This window comes from Chiloscyllium plagiosum, unplaced genomic scaffold (genome assembly GCF_037043375.1).
Source record: "Chiloscyllium plagiosum isolate Xiang-an unplaced genomic scaffold, Cpla_swu_hap1 HiC_scaffold_43, whole genome shotgun sequence".
NCBI classification, from domain to species: Eukaryota; Metazoa; Chordata; class Chondrichthyes; order Orectolobiformes; family Hemiscylliidae; genus Chiloscyllium; species Chiloscyllium plagiosum.
In genome coordinates this window covers 34,252,981-34,279,334 of record NW_028270181.1, presented here as the reverse complement: position 1 = coordinate 34,279,334, position 26,354 = coordinate 34,252,981, and the positions used below count along the sequence as shown (strand labels likewise).

At 63.6% G+C, this 26,354-nt stretch overlaps 1 long non-coding RNA gene across 1 annotated transcript; it reads left to right on the top strand.

Annotated features, from left to right (window-relative positions):
* The first annotated feature begins 430 nt into the window (after nucleotides 1-430).
* On the top strand, nucleotides 431-24,327 carry LOC148137468 (uncharacterized). Its single transcript, XR_015754250.1, has 3 exons — nucleotides 431-576; nucleotides 977-1,334; nucleotides 23,199-24,327. It is a non-coding gene; the product is annotated as an uncharacterized LOC148137468 (long non-coding RNA).
* Nucleotides 24,328-26,354: the final 2,027 nt, after the last annotated feature.

Genomic DNA, 26,354 nt, shown 5'->3' with positions numbered 1-26,354 from the left:
GGGAGTCCAGAACGAGAGGGCAGAGGTTTAGGGTGAGAGGGGAAATATATAAAAGAGACCTAAGGGGCAACATTTGCACGCACAGAGTGGTACAGGAAGTGGTGGAGGCTGGTACAATTGCAGCATTTAAGAGGCATTTGGATGGGTATATGAATAGGAAGGGTTTGGAGAGATATGGGCCGGGCGCTGGTAGGTAGGACTGGATTGGGTTGGGATATCTGGTCGGTATGGACGGGTTGGACCGAAGGCTCTGTATCCAGGCTGTACATCTCGATGATTCTCGTCTCAGGTTTTCAGCATCTGCATGAATCACCCTCAGGCCCCGCCCCGTGACGTCACGTACCCCTCTGCGCATGCGTCCACATTCCCGGCCAAGATGGCGGCTGTTCGCCTCGCAAATGCAAAACATTTACCCACAAGTTATTTTTCAAGGTGCTCGCTTCTCTCTGGAAGGGTTTATTCTCGGTCTGAATCCCTCTGTCCAGCTCCTGCAGCCTTACCGTCTGGAAAAGCGCGTCTCTTCCCATTTCCCACGGAGACAAACCCGGCACTGCGGCTGCGCCGCCCTCGCCTGTAGTGAGTATAGAGGGTATTCACCACCGCGGGGAATGCTGGGTAGGTACTCCGCCATTGAGGAGATTAACACAGAAGGTTAATCCTGTTCATTAATAATTTTCTCTTGCCTGTATTCTATTCTTCTGCTATCCAAATAATCTTTGGAAGAACAAAATTAGCATTTAGAAAAACATCTTAAAATTGGATGCATCTAACAAATCTCTCAAATCATCTCTACAACATAACCTTGTCATTAAAATACTAGATCTTTCAAATCATTTTGTAAATTCCCGTCCTGAACAGATGGTGTTAGATTTTGGAAACTCCTTTAACAGGTGGATATTTAACACTCAAGCCAAGAGATACATTTGTTTATTCTGAATGTCTCTCAACATGTTTCTTTTGTCATCTCATTTTACAGAGTAGTGGAATTAATGAAAACTGAAGTGTTTCTCTGATGCCAGTTCTGTGCTAACTTCTCAGCTACAAGCTCCAGCCAGAAAGTTTACATTGAAGTACAATGACACTGATTCAGAGGTGAATATTTTTGGGCATTCATCTATAATTCAATAGTTAATTTGTTTTGCTGTGGTTCATTGGTTCGGCCCTGGTGTGATCTCTTTACTGTGGATCTGAATCCCTGTCCTCCATGACAATCTCTTTGCCATTGTCCAACCTGCGCTACCTTTAATAATGAGTATTTTAAATTTCTGTGACAGTTTACTGTTATTTCTTCCAGTCGTCTTCAAATGAGGGTTTCATCATTACAGGTGCCTGAGGTATGTGCTGTCAATTTATTCCATTCATATGTGTGGCCTCCCTCACAAACATCACTCAGACTTACTTTATGCTCCCTCTGACACACACTATTCCTTTCCCTGCTCGTAACACCCAGCCTCCTCCACAGGCTTTCAAATTCTTGTGTCTGTACAGCCCTCCCTATGTATTTCACCTTGGGTGAACATCAAAGCCGTCCCGATCTGTTTAAACTCCTCCAGCCACTCCATCTCTCCCTATCACTGTCACCTCCTCCACACACTCCAACCCTCCCTATCACTGTCACCTCCTCCACACACTCCAACCCTCCCTATCACTGTCACCTCCTCCACACACTCCAACCCTCCCTATCACTGTCACCTCCTCCACACACTCCAACCCTCCCTATCACTGTCACCTCCTCCACACACTCCAACCCTCCCTATCACTGTCACCTCCTCCACACACTCCATCCCTCCCTATCACTGTCACTTCCTCCACACACTCCAACCCTCCCTATCACTGTCACCTCCTCCACACACTCCAACCCTCCCTATCACTGTCACCTCCTCCACACACTCCAACCCTCCCTATCACTGTCACCTCCTCCACACACTCCATCCCTCCCTATCACTGTCACCTCCTCCACACACTCCATCCCTCCCTATCACTGGCACCTACTCCAACACTCCCTATCACTGTCACCTCCTCCAAACACTCCAACCCTCCCTATCACTGTCACCTCCTCCAAACACTCCAACCCTCCCTATCACTGTCACCAATTCCAAACACTCCAAACCTCCCTATCACTGTCACCTCCTCCAAGCACTCCAACCCTCCCTATCACTGTCACCTCCTCCAAACAGACAAACCCTCCCTATCACTGTCACCTCCTCCAAATACTCCAACACTCCGTATCACTGTCACCTCCTCCAAACAGACCAACCCTCCCTATCACTGTCACCTCCTCCACACACTCCATTCCTCCCTATCACTGTCACTTCCTCCAAACAGACCATCCCTTCCTATCACTGTCACCTCCTCCAAACACTCCATCCCTCCCTATCACTGTCACCTTCTCCACACACTCCAACCCTCCCTATCACTGTCACCTCCTCCACACACTCCATCTCTCCCTATCACTGTCACCTCCTCGAATCACTCCAACCCTCCCTATCACAATCACCTTCTCCAACCACTCCATCAGTCCCTATCACTGTCAACTCCTCCAGTAACATCAACCCTCCCTCTCACAGTCACCTCATCCAGACACTCCAACCCTCCCTATCACTGACACCTCCTCCAAACACGCCAACCCTTCCTATTACTGTCACCTCCTCCAAACACTCCAACCCTCCCTCTCACTGTCACCTCTTCCAGTCACTCCAACCCTCCCTATCACTGTCACCTTCTCCAGACACTCCAACCCTCCCTATCACTGTCACCTCCTCCAAACATGCCAACCCTCCCTATCGCTGTCACCTTCTCCAGTCACTCTAAACCATCCCTCCCAAAACTGTCTCTCACTGAACTTTGTTCAGTGATTCCAACCCGCCTCCTCCCACCCTAATCTCTCCCCCCGTCCTCCCCCCCCCGTCTCCTTCCCCCCCGTCTCCTTCCCCCCCGTCTCCTTCCCCCCCGTCTCCTTCCCCCCCGTCTCCTTCCCCCCCGTCTCCTTCCCCCCCGTCTCCTTCCCCCCCCGTCTCCTTCCCCCCCGTCTCCTTCCCCCCCGTCTCCTTCCACCCCCGTCTCCTCCCCCCCGTCTCCTCCCCCCCCGTCTCCTCCCCCCCCGTCTCCTCCCCCCCCGTCTCCTCCCCCCCCCGTCTCCTCCCCCCCCGTCTCCTCCCCCCCCGTCTCCTCCCCCCCCGTCTCCTCCCCCCCCGTCTCCTCCCCCCCCGTCTCCTCCCCCCCCGTCTCCTCCCCCCCCGTCTCCTCCCCCCCCGTCTCCTCCCCCCCCCCCGTCTCCTTCCCCCCCCCCGTCTCCTTCCCCCCCCGTCTCCTTCCCCCCCCCCGTCTCCTTCCCCCCCCCGTCTCCTTCCCCCCCCGTCTCCTTCCCCCCCCGTCTCCTTCCCCCCCCGTCTCCTTCCCCCCCCGTCTCCTTCCCCCCCCGTCTCCTTCCCCCCCGTCTCCTTCCCCCCCCGTCTCCTTCCCCCCCCGTCTCCTTCCCCCCCCGTCTCCTTCCTCCCCCTTTCTCCTTCCTCCCCCTTTCTCCTTCCCCCCCCGTCTCCTTCCCCCCCGTCTCCTTCCCCCCCCGTCTCCTTCCCCCCCCGTCTCCTTCCCCCCACCGTCTCCTTCCCCCCCGTCTCCTTTCCCCCCCCGTCTCCTTCCTCCCCCTTTCTCCTTCCTCCCCCTTTCTCCTTCCCCCCCCGTCTCCTTCCCCCCCCGTCTCCTTCCCCCCCCCCGTCTCCTTCCCCCCCCGTCTCCTTCCCCCCCCGTCTCCTTCCCCCCCCGTCTCCTTCCCCCCCCCGTCTCCTTCCCCCCCCGTCTCCTTCCCCCCCCGTCTCCTTCGCCCCCCGTCTCCTTCCCCCCCCGTCTCCTTCCCCCCCCGTCTCCTTCCCCCCCCCGTCTCCTTCCCCGCCCCGTCTCCTTCCCCCCCCGTCTCCTTCCTCCCCCCGTCTCCTTCCCCCCCCGTCTCCTTCCCCCCCCCGTCTCCTTCCTCCCCCTTTCTCCTTCCTCCCCCTTTCTCCTTCCTCCCCCTTTCTCCTTCCCCCCCCGTCTCCTTCGCCCCCCGTCTCCTTCCCCCCCCGTCTCCTTCCCCCCCCCGTCTCCTTCCCCCCCCGTCTCCTTCCCCCCCCGTCTCCTTCCCCCCCCGTCTCCTTCCCCCCCCGTCTCCTTCCCCCCCCGTCTCCTTCCCCCCCCGTCTCCTTCCCCCCCCGTCTCCTTCCCCCCCGTCTCCTTCCCCCCCCGTCTCCTTCCCCCCCCGTCTCCTTCCCCCCCGTCTCCTTCCCCCCCCCGTCTCCTTCCTCCCCCCGTCTCCGCCCCCCGTCGCCTCCGCCCCCCCCGTCGCCTCCGCCCCCCCCGTCGCCTCCGCCCCCCCCGTCGCCTCCGACCCCCCCGTCGCCTCCGCCCCCCCGTCGCCTCCGCCCCCCCCGTCGCCTCCGCCCCCCCCGTCGCCTCCGCCCCCCCCGTCGCCTCCGCCCCCCCCCGTCGCCTCCGCCCCCCCCCGTCGCCTCCGCCCCCCCCGTCGCCTCCGCCCCCCCGTCGCCTCCGCCCCCCCGTCGCCTCCGCCCCCCCCGTCGCCTCCGCCCCCCCCGTCGCCTCCGCCCCCCCCGTCGCCTCCGCCCCCCCCGTCGCCCTCCGCCCCCCCCGTCGCCCTCCGCCCCCGTCTCCCCATCATCGTCCCCCCTCTCCCCATCATCGTCCCCCCTCTCCCCATCATCGTCCCCCCTCTCCCCATCATCGTCCCCCCTCTCCCCATCATCGTCCCCCCTCTCCCCATCATCGTCCCCCCTCTCCCCATCATCGTCCCCCCTCTCCCTCATTGAACCTCCCAGCCCCTCATCGAACCTCCCAGCCCCTCATCCAACCCCCCCCCCGCCCCTCACCCGTCCTCTTCTGCCCCCTTCTGTCCCCACCCGTCCCCATCAGTCCCCAACTGTCCCCAGCAGACTTCATCTGTTCAATTCAGTCCCCACCCGGTCCCGTCCGTACCCACCAGAGCCCATCTTTCCACACTAGTCCCCACCAGTTCCCCCTGGTCCCCGTTTGTTCCCATGTGTCCCCATCTGTTCCCCTCTGTCCCATGTCCCCTTGTGTCCCCACCGGTCCGCATCTGTCCCCATTAGAATCATTATCCCCACCAGCCTCCGTGTCCCCACCAGTCCACATGTGTCCCCTCCAATCCCCCACCAGTCTCCATGTGCCCCCACCAGTCCCCATCAGAACCATTTGTCCCCCTCCTGTCCCCCTCCTGTCTCCTTCTCACCCTATCAGTCACCGCCAGTCGCCCTCTGTCCCCACCCATCCCCATCAGTCGCCACAAGAACCATCCGTCTCCCTGTGTCCCCTTCTCTCCCCATCTGTCCCCGCAGTCTCCCTCTGTCCCCACCAGTCTCCATCATTCCCGTTCTATCCTCATCAGTCCCCCTCTGTCCCCGTCAGTCGCCACCAATCCCTCTTTGTTGCCCCCCCCCCCCTCTCCCTTCTGTCGCCACCGGTCCAAACCTGTCTCCACCAGTCCCCATTAGACCCCACCTGCATCCACCAGGTCCCACCACGCCCCGCCCGTCGCCACCAGGCCCCGCCGGTCGCCACCTGTCGGCACCGGGCCCCATCTGTCTCCCCCAGGCACAACCAGGCCCCACCTGTCGCCACCAAGCCCCACTTGTCTCCATCACTCCCCACCTGTCACCACCTGTCTCCACCGGACCCCATCCATCGCCACCGGACCCCCATCTGTTGCCAGCAGTCCCCATCTGTCTCCACCAGTCCCCACCGGTCCACATCGGTCGCCACCAGGCTCCATCTGTCATGACCAGGCCCAACCAGGACCCACCTGTCGCCACCAGGACCCACCTGTCGCCACCAGGACCCACCTGTCGCCACCAGGCCCCATCTGTCGCCACCAGACCCTATCTGTCTCCACCAGTCACCTCCTGTCGCCACCAGGCCCCATCAGTCCCTAACTATCACCACCGCTACCCATCTGTCTCCACCGTGCCCCATCTGTCGCTACCAGGCCCCATCTGTCACCACCAGGCCCCATCAGTCCCCAACTATCACCACCGGGCCCCATCTGTCGCCACCGGGCCACATCTGTCACCACCAGGACCCACCTGTCGCCCCCAGGACCCACCTGTCTGCACTGGGTCCCACCAGGCCCCATCCGCCGCCAGCAGTCCCCATCTATCACCACCAGGCCCCATCTGTCACCACCGGACCCCATCTGTCGCCACCAGGCCCAACCACGCCCCATCTGTCACCACTGGTCCCCATCGGTCGCCACCAGGCCCCATCTGTCACTACCAGGCCCCATCTGTCACTACCAGGCCCCATCTGTCGCCACCGGTCCCCTTCTGTCGCCACCGGTCCCCAACTATCACCTCCAGGCCCCAGCTGTTGCCACCAGTCCCCACCTGTCGCCACCGTGCCCCACTTGTCGCCACCACGACCCACCTGTTGCCACCAGGACCCACCTGACTCCACCGGGTCCCACCGGTCCCCACCTGTCGCCACCGGTCACCATCTGTTGCCACCCGGCCCCATCCGTCACCACCGGTCCCCATCTGTCACCATTGGTCCCCATCAGTCGCCACAGGTCACCATTTGTCGCCACCTGGCCCCGTCTGTCGCCACCAGGCCCCATCCGTCGGCACCGATCCCCATCAGTCCCCATCAGTCTCCAACAGTCCCCATCAGTCGCCATCGGGTCCCCATCTGTCGCCACCATGCCCCATCTGTCTCCACCGGGCCCCATCCATCGCCACCAGGCCCCATCAGTCGCCACCAGGCCCAACCAGGACCCACCTGTCGCCACCAGGACCACCTGTCACCACCTGTCTCAAACCAATCCCCAACTATCGCCACCGGTCCCCATCCCTCGCCACCGGTCCCCATCTTTTGCCAGCAGGCCCATATGTCCCCACCAGTCACTAGCGGGCCCCATCTGTCGCCACCAGGCCACACCTGTCACGACCAGATCCAACCACGCCCCACCTGTCTCCACCAGTTGTCTCTTGTCGCCACCAGGCCCCGTCAGTCGCCACCTGACCCCACCTGTCGTCACCAGGCCCCACCGGTCCCCATCCATCGCCACCGGACCCCATCTGTTGCCAGCAGTCCCCATCTGTCTCCACCAGTCCCCACCGGTCCACATCGGTCGCCACCAGGCCCCATCTGTCATGACCAGGCCCAACCAGGACCCACCTGTCGCCATGTTTTAAAAAATTCTCAAGGTCAAGGACCAGGCTCGCAGGAAAGTAGTCTGACACAGAACAAACAGCCAAGAGGCGAGTCTGCTAGAATATAAGTGTTTTATTCCCCGCAGCGTCGCCACAACCAGGTCTCGTACTTACAACGGGTCTGGTTTATACTCACTCTACGTGTTACCGGAACTGGGAGCCGTCAGTTCTCGTAGAGCGGTTGCCAACAACCCACGCTCGGCGGTTAAACGCAACCCCGGAGCAGACTCTACCGAACTGGAGACTTTTCCAGCTGATATACTCTTTTCGAGATCTAAACATTCATGTGAACAGCAGAGCAAGGCTGAAAAACACATTCCATTCTGGTCACATACAGATAAGAAGATTCACACGGGAAGGTGTGTAATAAGATTCACACGGGACTAAGCGACACCTTCCATTTTCGGTTAGATTCACACATGTATTGGGACACAATTTTAACCCTTTCACCACATTCCACTGCTTGGCCCAATACATGTGTTACATTATGATTCACACATATATTGGGACATAATTTTACACCACACGCCACCAGGACCCACCTGTCGCCACCAGGACCCACCTGTCGCCACCAGGACCCACCTGTCGCCACCAGGACCCACCTGTCGCCACCAGGCCCCACCTGTCGCCACCAGACCCCATCTGTCTCCACCAGTCACCTCCTGTCGCCACCAAACGCCATCTGTCGCCACCAGGCCCCGTCCGTCACCACCGGTCCCCACCTGACTCCACCGGGCCCCACCTATTGCCACCCAGACCCCATCTGTCGCCACCAGGCCCAATCTGTCACGACCAGGTCCAACCAGGCCCCATCTGTCGCCACCAGGAACCCACCTGTCTCCACCAGTTGCCTTCTGCCGCTACCAGGCCCTGTCTGTCGCCACCAGGCCCCATCAATCCCTAACTATCACCACCGCTACCCATCTGTCTCCACCGTGCCCCATCTGTCGCTACCAGGCCCCATCAGTCCCCAACTATCACCACCAGGCCCCATCTGTCACCACCGGTCCCCATCTGTCACCACCAGGCCCCATCAATCCCTAACTATCACCACCGCTACCCATCTGTCGCTACCAGGCCCCATCTGTCGCCACCAGGCCCCATCAGTCCCCAACTATCACCACCAGTGCCCATCTGTCGCCACCAGGCCCCATCTGTCACCACCTGTCCCCATCTGTCACCACCAGGCCCCATCAGTCCCCAACTATTACCACCGGGCCCCATCTGTCACCACCAGGACCCATCTGTTGCCCCCAGGACCCACCTGTCTGCACTGGGTCCCACCAGGCCCCATCCGCCGCCAGCAGTCCCCATCTGTCGCCACCAGGCCCAACCACGCCCCATCTGTCACCACTGGTCCACATCGGTCGCCACCAGGCCCCATCTGTCACCACCAGGCCCCATCTGTCACCACCAGGCCCCATCTGTCACCACCAGGCCCCATCTGTCACTACCAGGCCCCATCTGTCGCCACCGGTCCCCTTCTGTCGCCACCAGTCCCCAACTATCACCTCCAGGCCCCAGCTGTTGCCACCAGTCCCCACCTGTCGCCACCGTGCCCCACTTGTCGCCACCACGACCCACCTGTTGCCACCAGGACCCACCTGACTCCACCGGGTCCCACCGGTCCCCACCTGTCGCCACCGTCACCATCTGTTGCCACCTGGCCCCGTCTGTCGCCACCAGGCCCCATCCGTCGGCACCGATCCCCATCAGTCTCCAACAGTCCCCATCAGTCGCCATCGGGTCCCCATCAGTCGCCATCGGGTCCCCATCAGTCGCCATCGGGTCCCCATCAGTCGCCACCGGGCCCCATCCATCGCCACCGGGCCCCATCCATCGCCACCGGGCCCCATCCATCGCCACCAGGCCCCATCAGTCGCCACCAGGCCCAACCAGGACCCACCTGTCGCCACCAGGACCACCTCTCACCACCTGTCTCAAACCAATCCCCATCCCTCGCCACCGGTCCCCATCCCTCGCCACCGGTCCCCATCTGTTGCCAGCAGGCCCATATGTCCCCACCAGTCCCTAGCGGGCCCCATCTGTCGCCACCAGGCCACACCTGTCACGACCAGATCCAACCACGCCCCACCTGTCTCCACCAGTCGTCTCCTGTCGCCACCAGGCCCCGTCAGTCGCCACCTGACCCCATCTGTCGGCACCGGTCCCCATCGGTCGTCATCTGGTCCCCATCTGTCTCCACCAGTCCCTAACTATCACCACCGGTCCCCATCCGTCGCCAGCAGTCCCCATCTGTCTCCACCAGTCCCCACCGGGCACCATCTGTCGCCACCAGGCCTCATCTGTCACGACCAAGTCCAAACAGGCCCCATCTGTTGCCACCAGGCCCCATCTGTCTCCAACAGTCATCTCCTGTCCCCACCAGGCCCCATCTGTCACGGCCAAGTCCAACCAGGCCCCATCTGTTGCCACCAGGCCCCACCTGTCTCCAACAGTCGTCTCCTGTCACCACCGGTCCCCGCCCGTCGCCACCGGTCCCCGCCCATCGCCACCGGTCCCCGCCCGTCGCCACCGGTCCCCGTCCGTCGCCACCGGGCCCCATCCGTCTCCAACAGTCCCCATCAGTCGCCATCGGGTCCCCATCTGTCGCCACTGGGCCCCATCTGTCGTCACCAGGTCCAACCACTTCCCATCTGTCACCACCAGGACCCACCAGTCGCCACCACGACCCACCTGTCTCCTCCAGGTCCCACCGGTCCCCAACAATCGCAACCAGGCCCCACCTGTCTCCACCAGACCCCATCCGTCGCCACCGGTCCCCCACTGTTGCCAGCAGTCCCCATCTATGTCCACCAGTCCCCACCAGTCCCCATCTATCGCCACCAGGCCCCATCTGTCACGTCCAGGCCCAACCTGGCCCCATCTGTCACTACCAGGCCCCATCTGTCTCCACCAGTCGCCACCAAGAGCCATCTCCCGCAACAGGCCCCGTCTGACGCCGGTAAAAACAATGACTGCAGATGCTGGAAACCAGATTCTGGATCAGTGGTGCTGGAAGAGCACAGCAATTCAGGCAGCATCCGAGGACAGGCAAAATCGACGTTTCGGGCAAAAGCCCTTCATCAGGAATAAAGGCAGAGAGCCTGAAGCGTGGAGAGATAAGCTAGAGGAGGGTGGGGGTAGGGATAGAGTAGCATAGAGTACAATAGGTCAGTGGGGGAGGAGATGAAGGTGATAGGTCAGGGAGGAGAGAGTGGAGTGGATAGGTGGAAAAGGAGCTGGGCATGTCGGACAAGTCCGGAAATACTAGGATGAGGTGGGGGAAGGGGAAATGAGGAAACTGTCTGACACCACCGGGCCCCGTCTGACGCCACCGGGCCCCGTCTGACGCCACCGGGCCCCGTCTGACGCCACCGGGCCCCGTCTGACGCCACCGGGCCCCGTCTGACGCCACCGGGCCCCGTCTGACGCCACCGGGCCCCGTCCGACGCCACCGGGCCCCATCAGTCCCCACCTATCACCACGGGTATTCATCTGTCTCCACCGGTCCCCATCTGTCGCCACCAGGCCCAACCATGCTCGATCTGTCACTACCAGGATCCATCTGTCGCCACCAGGACCCACCTGTCTCCACTGGGTCCCACCAGTTCCCACCTGTCTCCACCAGGTCCCACCTGTCTCCACCAGGTCCCACCTGTCTCCACCAGGTCCCACCTGTCGTCACCAGGCCCCACCTGTCGTCACCAGGCCCCACCTGTCGTCACCAGGCCCCACCTGTCGTCACCAGGCCCCACCTGTCGTCACCGTCGCCACCGGGCCCCATCCGTCGCCACCGGGCCCCATCCGTCGCCACCGGGCCCCATCCGTCGCCACCGGGCCCCATCCGTCGCCACCGGGCCCCATCAGTCCTCAACGATCACCACTGGTACCCATCTGTCTCCACTGGGCCCCATCTGTCGCCACCAGGCCCCATCAGTCCCCAACTATCACCACCGATACCCATCTGTCTCCGCCGGGCTCCATCTGTCACCACCAGGCCCAACTAGGCCCCAGCTTTTGCCACCAGGACACACCTGTCTCCACCGGGTCCCACCAGGCCGCATCCGTCACCACCAGGCCCCATCAGTCGCCACCGGTCCCCATCTGTCGCCACCAGGCCCAACCACGCCCCATCTGTCGCCACCGGGCCCCCATCTGTCGCCACCGGGCCCCCATCTGTCGCCACCGGGCCCCCATCTGTCGCCACCGGGCCCCCATCTGTCGCCACCGGGCCCCCATCTGTCGCCACCGGGCCCCATCAGTCGCCACGGGCCCCATCTGTCACCACCAGGCCCAACCACTCCCCATCTGTCGCCACCAGGACCCACCTGTCTACACCGGGTTCCACTGGTCCCCGCCCGTCGCCACTGGTCCCCGCCCGTCGCCACCAGGACCCACCTGTCTCCACCGGGTACCACCAGGACCCACCTGTCGCCACCAGGACCCACCTGTCGCCACCAGGACCCACCTGTCGCCACCGGGCCCTATGAGTCGCCACCAGGCCCAACCAGGACCCACCTGTCTCCACTCAGGCCCCATCTGTCGCCACCGGTCCCCATCAGTTGCCAGAGGTCACCATTTGTCGCCACCATGCCCACCTGTCTCCACCAGTCCCCACCGGGCCCCATCCATCGCCACCAGGCCCCATCAGTCGCCACCAGGCACAACCAGGACCCACCTGTCGCCACTAGGACCCACCTGTCACCACCTGTCTCCACCAATCCCCAACTATCGCCACCGGTCCCCATCCGTCGCCACCGGCCCCCATCTGTTGCCAGCAGTCCCCATCTGTCTCCACCAGTCCCTACCAGGCCCCATCTGTCATCAGCAGGCCCCATCTGTCACGACCAGTTCCAACCAGGCCCCATCTGTCACCACCAGGCCCCACCTGTCATCACCAGTCGTCTCCTGTCGCCACTAGGCCCCGTCGGTCGCCACCTGGCCCCTTCCGTCGGCACCGGTCCCCACCTGTCTCCACCGGTCCCCAACTGTCTCCACCGGTCCCCAACTGTCCCCACCGGTCCCCACCGGTCTCCACCGGTCTCCACCGGTCTCCACCGGTCCCCACCTGTCTCCACCTGTCTCCACCGGTCCCCACCTGTCTCCACCGGTCCCCACCTGTCTCCACCGGTCCCCACCTGTCGCCACCGGTCCCCACCTGTCGCCACCGGGCCCCCACCTGTCGCCACCGGGCCCCCACCTGTCGCCACCGGGCCCCCATCTGTCGCCACCGGGCCCCCATCTGTCGCCACCGGGCCCCCATCTGTCGCCACCGGGCCCCCATCTGTCGCCACCGGGCCCCCCCTGTCTACACCGGGTTCCACCGGTCCCCACCTGTCGCCACCATGCCCCATCTGTCTCCACCAGTCACCACCGGGCCCCATCAGTCTCCAACTATCACCACCAGGCCCCACCAGTTGCCAACTATCACATCCAGTTCCCATCTGCCCCGGTCCCCGCCTGTCGCCACCGGTCCCCATCTGCCCCGGTCCCCGCCTGTCGCCATCCGTCGTCACCGGTTGCCATCCGTTGCCAGCAGTCCCCATCTGTCTCCACCAGGCCCCATCTTGTCACGACCAAGTCCAACCAGGCCCCATCCATCGGCACCGGTCCTCATCAATCGCAATTGGGTCCCAATCAGTCGCCACCGGGCCCCACCCGTCGCCACCGGGCCCCACCCGTCGCCACCGGGCCCCACCCGTCGCCACCGGGCCCCACCCGTCGCCACCGGTCCCCGCCTGTCGCCACCGGGCCCCATCAGTCTCCATCTTTCGCCACCGGTCCCCACCTTTCGCCACCAGGAACCACCTGTCACCACCAGGTCCCATCAGGCGCACCAGGCCCAACCAGGACACACCTGTGTCCACCAGTCCCCATCTGTCGCCAGCGGTCCCCACCTGTCTCCACCAGTCCCTACCGGGCCACATCTGTCACCACCAGGCCCCATCTGTCACGACCAGTTCCAACCAAGCCCCACCTGTCATCAACAGTCGTCTCCTGTCGCCGCCAGGCCCCGTCCGTCGCCGCCAGGCCACGTCCGTCGCCATCAGGTCCCATCCGTCGCCACCAGTCCCCATCTGCCACCGGTCCCCGCCAGACCCCATCAGTCCCCATCTGTCGCCACCGGTCCCCATCTGCCACTGGTCCCCGCCGGTCGCCACCAGACCCCATCAGTCCCCATCTGTCGCCACCGGTCCCCATCTGCCACTGGTCCCCGCCTGTCGCCACCAGGCCCCATCAGTCCCCACCTGTCTCCACCAGGACCCACCTGTCGCCACCAGGACCCACCTGTCGCCACCAGGACCCACCTGTCGCCACCAGGACCCACCTGTCGCCACCAGGACCCACCTGTCTCCACCGGTCCCCATCCGTCGCCACCGGTCCCCATCTGTTGCCAGCAGTCCCCATCTGTCTCCACCAGGCCCCATCTGTCACGACCAGTTCCAACCAGGCCCCATCTGTCGCCTCCAGGTCCCACCTGTCATCAACAGACGTCTCCTGTCGCCACCAGGCCCCACCCGTCGCCACCAGGCCCCGTCCGTCGGCACCGATGCCCATCAGTCGTCATCGGGTCCCCATCTGTCTCCACCAGTCCCCAACTATCACCACCAGTCCCCATCTGTCGCCAACGATCCCCATCTGTCGCCATCGGAACCCATCTGTCACCAGCAGGCCCAACCACATCCCATCTGACACCACCACGACCCACCAGTCCCCATCTGTCGCCACCGGTCCCCATCTGTCGCCACCGGGCCCCCATCTGTCGCCACCGGGCCCCCATCTGTCGCCACCGGGCCCCCATCTGTCGCCACCGGGCCCCCATCTGTCGCCACCGGGCCCCCATCTGTCGCCACCGGGTTCCACCGGTCCCCATCTGTCGCCACCGGGCCCCCATCTGTCGCCACCGGGCCCCCATCTGTCGCCACCGGGCCCCCCCGTCTACACCGGGTTCCACCGGTCCCCACCTGTCGCCACCGGTCCCCACCTGTCGCCACCGGTCCCCACCTGTCTCCACCAGTCACCACCGGGCCCCATCAGTCTCCAACTATCACCACCAGGCCCCACCAGTTGCCAACTATCACATCCAGTTCCCATCTGCCCCGGTCCCCGCCTGTTGCCACCGGTCCCCATCTGCCCCGGTCCCCGCCTGTCGCCATCCGTCGTCACCGGTTGCCATCCGTTGCCAGCAGTCCCCATCTGTCTCCACCAGGCCCCACCAGGCCCCATCTTGTCACGACCAAGTCCAACCAGGCCACATCCATCGGCACCGGTCCTCATCAATCGCAATTGGGTCCCAATCAGTCGCCACCGGGCCCCACCTGTCGCCACCGGGCCCCACCCGTCGCCACCGGGCCCCACCCGTCGCCACCGGGCCCCACCCGTCGCCACCGGGCCCCACCCGTCGCCACCGGGCCCCACCCGTCGCCACCGGTCCCCGCCTGTCGCCACCGGGCCCCATCAGTCTCCATCTTTCGCCACCGGTCCCCACCTTTCGCTACCAGGAACCACCTGTCACCACCAGGTCCCATCAGGCGCACCAGGCCCAACCAGGACACACCTGTGTCCACCAGTCCCCATCTGTCGCCACCGGTCCGCACCTGTCTCCACCAGTCCCTACCGGGCCACATCTGTCACCACCAGGCCCCATCTGTCACGACCAGTTCCAACCAAGCCCCACCTGTCATCAACAGTCGTCTCCTGTCGCCGCCAGGCCCCGTCCGTCGCCGCCAGGCCACGTCCGTCGCCATCAGGTCCCATCCGTCGCCACCAGTCCCCATCTGCCACCGGTCCCCGCCGGTCGCCACCAGACCCCATCAGTCCCCATCTGTCGCCACCGGTCCCCATCTGCCACTGGTCCCCGTCTGTCGCCACCAGGCCCCACCAGGACCCACCTGTCTCCACCAGGACCCACCTGTCTCCACCAGGACCCACCTGTCGCCACCAGGACCCACCTGTCGCCACCAGGACCCACCTGTCGCCACCAGGACCCACCTGTCTCCACCGGTCCCCATCCGTCGCCACCGGTCCCCATCTGTTGCCAGCAGTCCCCATCTGTCTCCACCAGGCCCCATCTGTCATGACCAGTTCCAACCAGGCCCCATCTGTCGCCTCCAGGTCCCACCTGTCATCAACAGACGTCTCCTGTCGCCACCAGGCCCCACCCGTCGCCACCAGGCCCCGTCCGTCAGCACCGATGCCCATCAGTCGTCATCGGGTCCCCATCTGTCTCCACCAGTCCCCAACTATCACCACCAGTCCCCATCTGTCGCCAACGATCCCCATCTGTTGCCACCGGGCTCCATCTGTCGCCATCGGAACCCATCTGTCACCAGCAGGCCCAACCACATCCCATCTGACACCACCACGACCCACCGGTCCCCACCTGTCGCCACCGGTCCCCACCTGTCGCCACCGGTCCCCCCCTGTCGCCACCGGTCCCCACCTGTCGCCACCGGTCCCCACCTGTCGCCACCGGTCCCCACCTGTCCCCATCTGTCCCCACCTGTCCCCACCTGTCCCCACCTGTCGCCACCGGTCACCATTTGTTGCCACCATGCCCCATCTGTCTCCACCAGTCCCCACCGGGCCCCATCCGTCACCACCAGGCCCAACCAGGACCCACCTGTCGCCACCACGACCCATCTGTCTCCACCGGGTCCCACCGGTCCCCATCTGTCGCCACCAGACCCCATCAGTCCCCAACTATCACCACCGGGCCCCACCTGTTGCCACATGTTGCCAACTATCACATCCAGTCCCCACCTGTCGCCACCTGTCGCCACCGGTCCCCACCTGTCGCCACCGGTCCCCACCTGTCGCCACCGGTCCCCACCTGTCGCCACCGGTTCCCACCTGTCGCCACCGGTCCCCACCTGTCGCCACCGGTCCCCACCTGTCGCCACCGGTCACCATTTGTCGCCACCATGCCCCATCTGTCTCCACCAGTCCCCACCGGGCCCCATCCGTCACCACCAGGCCCAACCAAGACCCACCTGTCGCCACCACGACCCATCTGTCTCCACCGGGTCCCACCGGTCCCCATCTGTCGCCACCAGACCCCATCAGTCCCCAACTATCACCACCGGGCCCCACCTGTTGCCACACGTTGCCAACTATCACATCCAGTCCCCACCTGTCGCCACCGGTCCCCACCTGTCGCCACCGGTCCCCATCCGTCGCCAACATCCCCATCTGTCGCCACCTGTCGCCACCGGTCCCCATCTGTCTCCACCGGTCCCCATCTGCCTCGGTCCCCGCCTGTCGCCAACCGTCGTCACTGGTCGCCATACGTTGCCAGCAGTCCCCATCTGTCTCCACCAGTCCCCACCAGGCCCCATCTTGTCACGACCAAGTCCAACCAGGACCCATCCGTCGCCACCAGGCCCCATCAGTCCTCAACTATCACCACCAAGACCCATCTGTCTCCACCGGGCCCCATCTGTCGCCACCAGGACCCACCTGTCTCCACCGGGTCCCACCAGGCAGCATTCATCGCCAGCACACCCCATCTGTCGCCACCGGTCCCCATCTGTCGCCACCGGTCCCCATCTGTCGCCACCGGTCCCCATCTGTCGCCACCGGTCCCCATCTGTCGCCACCGGTCCGCATCTGTCGCCAACATCCCCATCTGTCACCACAGGGCCCCATCTGTTGCCACCAGGCCCAACCACACCCATCTGTCACCACCACGACCCACCTGTCGCCACCAGGACCCACCTGTCTCCACCGGATCTCACCGGTCCCCATCTGTCGCCACCAGTCCTCATCAGTCCCCAACTATCACCACCAGGTCCTACCTGTTGCCACCAGTCGCCAACTATCACATCCAGTCCCCACCTGTCGCCACCGGTCTCCACCTGTCTCCACATGTCTCCACCGGGCCCCACCTGTCTCCACCGGTCCCCATCTTTCGCCACCAGGCCCAACCAGGCCCCACTTGTCACCACCCCGATCCACCTGTCTCCACCGGGTCCCACCGTTCCACACCTGTCGCCACCGGTCCCCACCTGTCTCCAGGACCCACCTGTCGCCACCAGTCCCCATTTGTCGCCACCATGCCCCACCTGTCTCCACCAGTCCCCACCAGGCCCCGTCCCGCCCCACCAGGACCCACCTGTCGTCACCAGGACCCACCTGTCGTCACCAGGACCCACCTGTCGTCACCAGGACCCACCAATCCCCATCCGTTGCCACTGGTCCCCATCCGTCGCCACCGGGCCCCATCTGTCGCCACCAGGCCCCATCTTTCACGACCAAGTCCAACCAGGCCCCATTTGTCGCCACCAGGCCCCGTCCGTCACCACCAGGCCCCGTCCGTCGGCAACGGTCCCCATCAGTCGCCACCGGGTCTCAATCTGTTCCACCAGTCCCCATCTGTCGCCACCGGGCCCCATCTGTCGCCACCAGGTCCAACCACACCCCACCAGTCACCACCACGACCCATCTGTCACCACCTGGTCCCACCGGTCCCCACCATTTGCCACCAGGCCCCACCTGTCTCCACCGGACACCATCCGTCGCCACCGGTCCCCAACTGTTGCCAGCAGTCCCCATCTATCTCCACCAGTCCCCAACGGTCCCCATCTATCGGCAGCAGGTCCCATCTGTCACGATCAGGCCCCAACTGTCACCACCTGGCCCCAACTGTCTCCACCAGTCGCCGCCAGGCCCCGTCCGTCGCCAACACGCCGCGTCCGTCGCCATCAGTCCCTATCTAACACCGGTCGCCACCAGGACCCATCAGTCCCCACCTGTCTCCACCGGGCCCCACCTGTCTCCACCGGGCCCCACCTGTCTCCACCGGGCCCCACCTGTCTCCACCGGGCCCAATCCGTCGCCACCAGGCCCAACCAGGACCCACCTGTCGCCACCACGACCCATCTGTCTCCACCGGGTCCCACCGGTCCCCATCTGTCGCTACCAGACCCCATCAGTCCCCAACTATCACCACCGGGCCCCACCTGTTGCCACCAGTTGCCAACTATCACATCCAGTCCCCATCTGCCTCGGTCCCCGCCTGTCGCCAACCGTCGTCACTGGTCGCCATACGTTGCCAGCAGTCCCCATCTGTCTCCACCAGTCCCCACCAGGCCCCATCTTGTCACGACCAAGTCCAACCAGGACCCATCCGTCGCCACCAGGCCCCATCAGTCCTCAACTATCACCACCAAGACCCATCTGTCTCCACCGGGCCCCATCTGTCGCCACCAGGACCCACCTGTCTCCACCGGGTCCCACCAGGCAGCATTCATCGCCAGCACACCCCATCTGTCGCCACCGGTCCCCATCTGTCGCCACCGGTCCCCATCTGTCGCCACCGGTCCCCATCTGTCGCCACCGGTCCCCATCTGTCTACACCAGTTTCCACCTGTCGCCACCGGTCCCCACCAGTTGCCACCACGACCCACCTGTCTCCACCGGGTTCCACCGGTCCCCACCAGCACCCACCTGACTCCACCGGGCCCTATCCGTCGCCACCAGGCCCAACCAGTACCCACCTGTCTCCACCAGTACCCACCTGTCTCCACCAGGCCCCATCTGTCGCCACCGGTCCCCATCAGTTGCCACAGGTCACCATTTGTCGCCACCATGCCCCACCTGTCTCCACCAGTCCCCACCGGGCCCCATCCGTCGCCACCAGGCCCCATCAGTCGCCACCAGGCACAACCAGGACCCACCTGTCACCACCTGTCTCCACCAATCCCCATCCCTCGCCACCGGTCCCCATCCCTCGCCACCGGTCCCCATCTGTTGCCAGCAGTCCCCATCTGTCTCCACCAGTCCCTACCAGGCCCCATCTGTCACGACCAGTTCCAACCAGGCCCCATCTGTCACCATCAGGCCCCACCTGTCATCACCAGTCGTCTCCTGTCGCCACTAGGCCCCGTCGGACGCCACCAGTACCCATCAGATGCCACCGGTCCCCACCTGTCTCCACCAGTCCCCACCTGTCTCCACCAGGCCCAACCACACCACATCCGTTGCCAGAACTCTCCATCTGTCGCCACCGGGCCCCATCTGTCGCCACCGGGCCCCATCTGTCGCCACCGGGCCCCATCTGTCGCCACCGGGCCCCGTCCGTCGCCACTAGGCCCCGTCCGTCGCCACCTGGCCCCATCATTCCACAACTATCGCCACCGATACCCATCTGTCGCCACCCGTACCCACCTGTCTCCACCGGGTCCCACCAGGCCTCATTCGTCGCCAGCACACCCCATCCGTCGCCACCGGTCCCTATCTGTCACCACCAGGCCCAACCACACCCCATCTGTCGCCACCGGGCCCCATCTGTCACCACCAGGCCCCATCTGTCACCACCAGGCCCAACCACGCCCCATCTGTCGCCACCAGGCCCAACCAGGCCCCATCTGTCGCCACCAGTACCCACCTGTCTCCACCGGGTCCCACCAGGCCGCATTTGTCGCCAACACACCCCATCTGTCACCACTGGTCCCCGTCCGTCGCCACCAGGCCCAACCACGCCCCATCTGTCGCCACCGGGCCCCCATCTGTCGCCACCGGGCCCCCATCTGTCGCCACCGGGCCCCCATCTGTCGCCACCGGGCCCCCATCTGTCGCCACCGGGCCCAACCACGCCCCATCTGTCACCACCAGGACCCACCTATCTACACCGGTCACTACCTGTCGCCACCAGGACCCACCCGTCCCCACCCGTCCCCACCCGTCCCCACCGGTCCCCACCCGTCCCCACCCGTCCCCACCGGTCCCCACCGGTCCCCACCCATCTCCACCGGTCCCCACCCGTCCCCACCCGTCCCCACCGGGCCCCACCTGTCTCCACCAGGCCCCATCAGTCGCCACAGGTCACCATTTGTCACCACCATGCCCCACCTGTCTCCACCAGTCCCCACCGGGCCCCATCCGTCACCACCAGGCCCCATCAGTCGCCAACCGGCCCAACCAGGACCCACCTGTCGCCATTAGGACCCTCCTGTCACCACCTGTCTCCACCAGTCTCCAATTATCGCCACCGGTCCCCATCCGTCGCCACCGGCCCCCATCTGTTGCCAGCAGTCCCCATCTGTCTCCACCAGTCCCTACCAGGCCCCATCTGTCACAACCAGTTCCAACCAGGCCCCATCTGTTGCCACCATGCCCCACCTGTCATCACCAGTTGTCTCCTGTCGCCACCAGGCCCCGTCGGTCGCCACCTGGCCCCATCCGTCGGCACCAGTCCCCATGAGATGCCACCGGTCCCCATCTGTCGTCATCGGGTCCCCATCTGTCGTCATCGGGTCCCCATCTGTCGCCACCGGTCCCCATCTGTCGCCACCGGTCCCCATCTGTCGCCACCGGGCCCCATCTGTCGCCAACATCACCATCTGTCGCCACCGGGCCCCATCAGTCCCCATCTGTCGCCACCGGTCCCCATCTGTCGCCACCGGGCCCCATCTGTCGCCAACATCACCATCTGTCGCCACCGGGCCCCATCAGTCCCCATCTGTCGCCACCGGTCCCCATCTGTCGCCACCGGTCCCCATCTGTCGCCAACATCCCCATCTGTCGCGACCGGGCCCCATCTGTTGCCACCAGGCCCAACCACACCCCATCTGTCACCACCACGACCCACCTGTCGCCACCAGGACCCACCTGTCGCCACCGGATCTCACCGGTCCCCATCTGTTGCCACCAGTCCTCATCAGTCCCCAACTATCACCACCAGGTCCTACCTGTTGCCACCAGTCGCCAACTATCACATCCAGTCCCCATCTGTCCCCACCGGTCCCCACCTGTCGCCACCGGGCCCCATCTGTCACCACAAGTCCCCATCAGTCCCCAAATATCACCACCGGTCTCCACCTGTCGCCACCGGTCTCCACCTGTCTCCACATGTCTCCACCGGGCCCCACCTGTCTCCACCGGTCCCCATCTTTCGCCACCAGGCCCAACCAGGCCCCACTTGTCGCCACCACGACCCACCTGTCTCCACCGGGTCCCACCGGTCCACACCTGTCGCCACCGGTCCCCACCTGTCTCCAGGACCCACCTGTCACCACCAGTCCCCATTTGTCACCACCATGCCCCACCTGTCTCCACCAGGCCCCATCCTGCCCCACCAGGACCCGCCTGTCGTCACCAGGACCCACCTGTCACCACCAGGACCCACCAATCCCCATCCGTTGCCACCAGGCCCCATCTTTCACGACCAAGTCCAACCAGGCCCCATTTGTCGCCACCAGGCCCCACCTGTCGCCACCAGGCCCCACCTGTCGCCACCAAGAGCCATCTGTCGCCACCAGGCCCCGTCCGTCGCCACCAGGCCCCGTCCGTCGGCACCGGTCCCCATCCGTCGGCAACGGTCCCCATCAGTCGCCATCGGGTCTCAATCTGTTCCACCAGTCCCCATCTGTCGCCACCGGGCCCCATCTGTCGCCACTGGGCCCCATCTGTCGCCACCAGGTCCAACCACACCCCACCAGTCACCACCACGACCCATCTGTCACCACCTGGTCCCACCGGTCCCCACCATTTGCCACCAGGCCCCACCTGTCTCCACCGGACCCCATCCGTCGCCACCGGTCCCCAACTGTTGCCAGCAGTCCCCATCTATCTACACCAGTCCCCAACGGTCCCCATCTATCGGCAGCAGGTCCCATCTGTCACGATCAGGCCCAACCAGGCCCCAACTGTCACCACCTGGCCCCACCTGTCTCCACCAGTCGCCGCCAGGCCCCGTCCGTCACCATCAGTCCCCATCTAACACCGGTCCCCACCGGTCGCCACCAGACCCCATCAGTCCCCACCTGTCGCCACCGGTCCCCATCTGCCACCGGTCCCTGTCTGTCGCCACCAGGACCCATCAGTCCCCACCTGTCTCCACCGGGCCCCACCTGTCTCCACCGGGCCCCACCTGTCTCCACCGGGCCCCACCTGTCTCCACCGGGCCCCACCTGTCTCCACCGGTGCCCATTTGTTGCCACGTGTCTTCACCCGTCCCCATCCGTCGCCACCGGTCCCCATCTGTCCCCACCAGGCCCCATCTGTCCCCACCAGGCCCCATCTGTCCCCACCAGGCCCCATCTGTCGCCACCAGGCCACATCTGTCTCGACCAAATCCATTTAGGCCCCGTCCGTCGCCACTAGGCCCCCTCCATCACCGCAGGCCTGCTGCATCACCACCAGGCACCCTCCGTCTGAACCGGTCCCCATCAGTCGTCATCGGGTCTCCACCTGTCTCCACCAGTCCCCACCGGGTCCCATCTGTCACCACCAGGTCCAACCACGCCCCATCCGTCGCCACCAGGCCCCATCCATCGCCACCGGTCCCCGTCCGTGGCCACCGGTCCCCGTCCGTGGCCACCGGTCCCCGTCCGTCGCCACCGGTGCCCGCCGGTTGCCACCAGTCCCCACTGGTCCCCATCTGTCGCCACGGGTCCCCATCTGTCGCCAAAGGTTCCCATCTGCCACCGGTCCCCGCCTGTCGCCACCAGGCCTCACCAGTCCCCACCTTTCACCACCAGGACCCACCTGTCTCCACCGGGTTCCACCAGGCCCCACGAATCTCCACTAGGACCCACCTGTTGCCACCAGGACCCACCTATCGCCATCTGTCTCCACCGTTCACCATCCGTCGCCACCAGACCCGTCTGTTGCCAGCAGTCCCCATCTGTCGCCACCAGGCCCCACCTGTCTCCAACAGTCGTCTCCTGTCGCCACCCAGCCCCGTCCGTCGCCACCCGGCCCCGTCCGTCGCCACCGGGTCCCCACCTATCTCCACCGGTCCCCATCCGTTGCTACCGGACCTCATCCGTCACCGCCGACCCCATCCATTGCCACCAGTTCCCGTCTGTCGCCACCAAGTGTCGCTGGTTACTAATTTGTACTGACCCAAAAAAATTCTAAGTGTCACTGGTTACTCATTTCTCATTTTCGAACGTTTTTCTAGTTACTGATTTTTCATTTTCGGGCATTTGTCTAAGTTTTGCTGGTTACTGATTTCTTCTTTTTGGGCATTTTTTCAAGTTTTTCTGGTTACTGATTTCCCACCGTGGGAAATGCGTCAAACTCGAAGGCGAGACCGTCGGCAGCATCGCCCGGTCAAACCCGGCCGAACTACCCGGCTTAGAAGTCTCAAAGTCGGTATGAGCAGTCAAGTTCGCTCCCATCACAGTTTGGACCACTTGCCAACATTGGAAATGCATGAAAATCGGCCTGAACACGGGGGGCCAGTCCGCCCTCGAAGGCGAGACCATCCACAGCAACGCCGGGTCAAACCCGGCTGAGCTAGCCGGCCCCGAGCGCTCAAAGTCGGTATGAGCAGTCAAGTTCGCTCCCATCACAGTTTGGACCGCTTGCCAACGTTGGAAATGCATGAAAATTGGCCTGAACACGGGGGCCCGTCGGCAGAACCACCGGGTCACGTCCGACCGGGCTAACCGGCTTAGAAGTCTCAAAGTCGGTATGAGCACTCAGGTTCACTCCCTTCTCAGTTTGGAACACTTGCCAACGTTGGAAATGCATGAAAGTCGGCCTGAACACGGGGGCCGGCCCACCCTCAAAGGCGAGACCATCCGCAGCATCGCCGGGTCAATTCCGGCTGCGCTAGCCGGCCCCGAGCACTCAAAGTCGGTATGAGCAGTCAAGTTTGCTCCCATCACAATTTGGACCACTTGCCAACGCTCAAAATGCATGAAAATCGGCCTGAACATGGGGATCGGCCCCCTCTCGAAGGCGAGACCGTCGGCAGAACCGCCGGGTCAAACCCGGCTGAGCTACCCGGCCCAGAAGTCTCAAAGTCGGTATGAGCAGTCAAGTTCGCTCCCATCACAAGTTGGACCACTTGCCAACGTTTGAAATGCATGAAAGTCGGACAGAACGCGGGGGGTCGGTCCGCCCTCGAAGGCGAGACCGTCGGCAGAACCGCCAGGTCAAACCAGACTGAGCTACCCAGCTTAGAAGTCTCAAGGTCGGTATGAGCAGTCACATTCGCTCCCATCACAAGTTGGACAACTTGCCACCGCTCCAATTGCATGAAATTCGGCCTGAACACGGGGCAGCATCCGCCCTCGAAGGCGATACCGTCGGCAGAACCGCAGGGTCAAATCCGACCAGGCTACCCAGCTTAGAAGTTTCAAAGTCGGTATGAGCAGTCAAGTTCGCTCCCATCACTGTTTGGACCACTTGCCAATGTTGGAAATGCATGAAAATCGGCCTGAACATGGTGGCCGGTCCGCACTCGAAGGCGAGACCGTCGGCAGAACCGCCGGGTCACATCCCGCTGGGCTACCCGGCCCCGAAGAGTCAAAGTCGGTTTGAGCAGTCACATTCGCTCCCATCACAATTTGGACCACTTGCCACCGTTCAAAATGCACGAAATTCGGACTGAACACGGGGCAGCATCCGCCCTCGAATTCAAGACCGTCGGCAGAACCGCCGGATCAAATCCGACCGGGCCAGCCGGCCCCGAGCACTCAAAGTTGGTATGAGCTGTCACATTCGCTCCCATCACAGTTTGGACCACTTGCCAACGTTAGAAATGCATGAACGTCGGCCTGAACACAGGGGCCGTTCCGCCCTAGAAGGCGAGACCGTCGGCAGAACCGCCGGGTCAAACCCGGCTGAGCTAACCGGCTTAGAAGTCTCAAAGTCGGCATGAGCAGTCAAGTTCGCTCCCATCACAAATTGGACCACTTGCCAACGTTGGAAATGCATGAAAGTCGGACAGAACGCGGGGGCTGGTCCGCCCTTGAAGGCGAGACCGTCGGCAGAACCGCCGGGTCAAACCAGACTGAGCTACCTAGCTTAGAAGTCTCAAAGTCGGTATGAGCAGTCACATTCGCTCCCATCATAAGTTGGACCACTTGCCAACGTTGGAAATGCATGAAACTTGGCCTGAACACGGGGCAGCATCCGCCCTCGAAGGCGAGACCGTCGGCAGAACCGCCGGGTCAACTCCGACCGGGCTACCCGGCCCCGAAGTCTCAACGTTGGTATGCGCAGTCAAGTTCGCTCCCATCACTGTTTGGACCACTTGCCGCCGTTGGAAATGCATGAAAGTCGGCCTGAACACTGGGTAACGTCCGCCCTCTAAGGCGAGAACGTCGGCAGAACCGCCAGGTGATATCTGGCTGCGCTAGCCGGTCCCAAGCACTCAACGTCGGTATGAGCAGTCACGTTCGCTCCCATCACAATGTGGACCACTTGCCAACGTTGGAAATGCATGAAAATTGGCCTGAAGGCGGGGAAGCGTCCGCTCTCGAAGGCGAGACCATCGGCAGAACCGCAGGGTCAAACCTGGCTGAGCTACCCGGCTTATAAGTCTCAAATTCGGTATGAGCAGTCAAGTTCGCTCCCTTCGCAGTTTGGGCAACTTGCCTCCGTTGGAAATGCATGAAAATTGGCCTGAACACGGAGGCCGGTCCGCCCTCGAAGGCGAGACCATCGGCAGAACCGCCGGGTCAAATCGACCGGGCTACCCGGCCCCGAAGTCTCAAAGTCGGTATGAGCAGTCAAGTTCGCTCCCTTCTCAGTTTCGACCACTTGCCACCGTTGGAAATGCATGAAAGTGGGCCTGAACACGGGGGGCCGGTCCGCCCTCGAAGGCGAGACCGTCGGCAGAACCGCCGGGTCAAACCCGGCTGAGCTACCCGGCTTAGAAGTCTCAAAGTCGGTATGAGCAGTCAAGTTCGCTCCCATCACAGTTTGGACCACTTGCCAACGTTGGAAATGCATGAAAATCGGCCTGAACACGGGGGCCGGTCCGCTCTCAAAGGCGAGACCGTCGGCAGAACTGCCGGGTCAAACCCGGCTGAGCTACACGGTTTTGAAGTCTCAAAGTCGGTATGAGCAGTCAAGGTCGCTCCCATCACAATTTGGACCACTCGCCAACGTTGGAAATGCATGAAACTCGGCCTGAACATGGGGGCCGGTCCGCCCTCGAAGGCGAGACCATCGGCAGAACCGCCGGGTCAAATCGACCGGGCTACCCGGCCCCGAAGTCTCAAAGTCGGTATGAGCAGTGAAGTTCGCTCCCTTCTCAGTTTGGACCACTTGCCACCGTTGGAAATGCATGAAAGTCGGTCTGAACACTGGGTAACGTCCGCCCTCGAATTCAAGACCGTCAGCAGAACCACCGGGTCACATCCCGCTGGGCTACCCGGCCCCGAAGAGTCAAAGTCG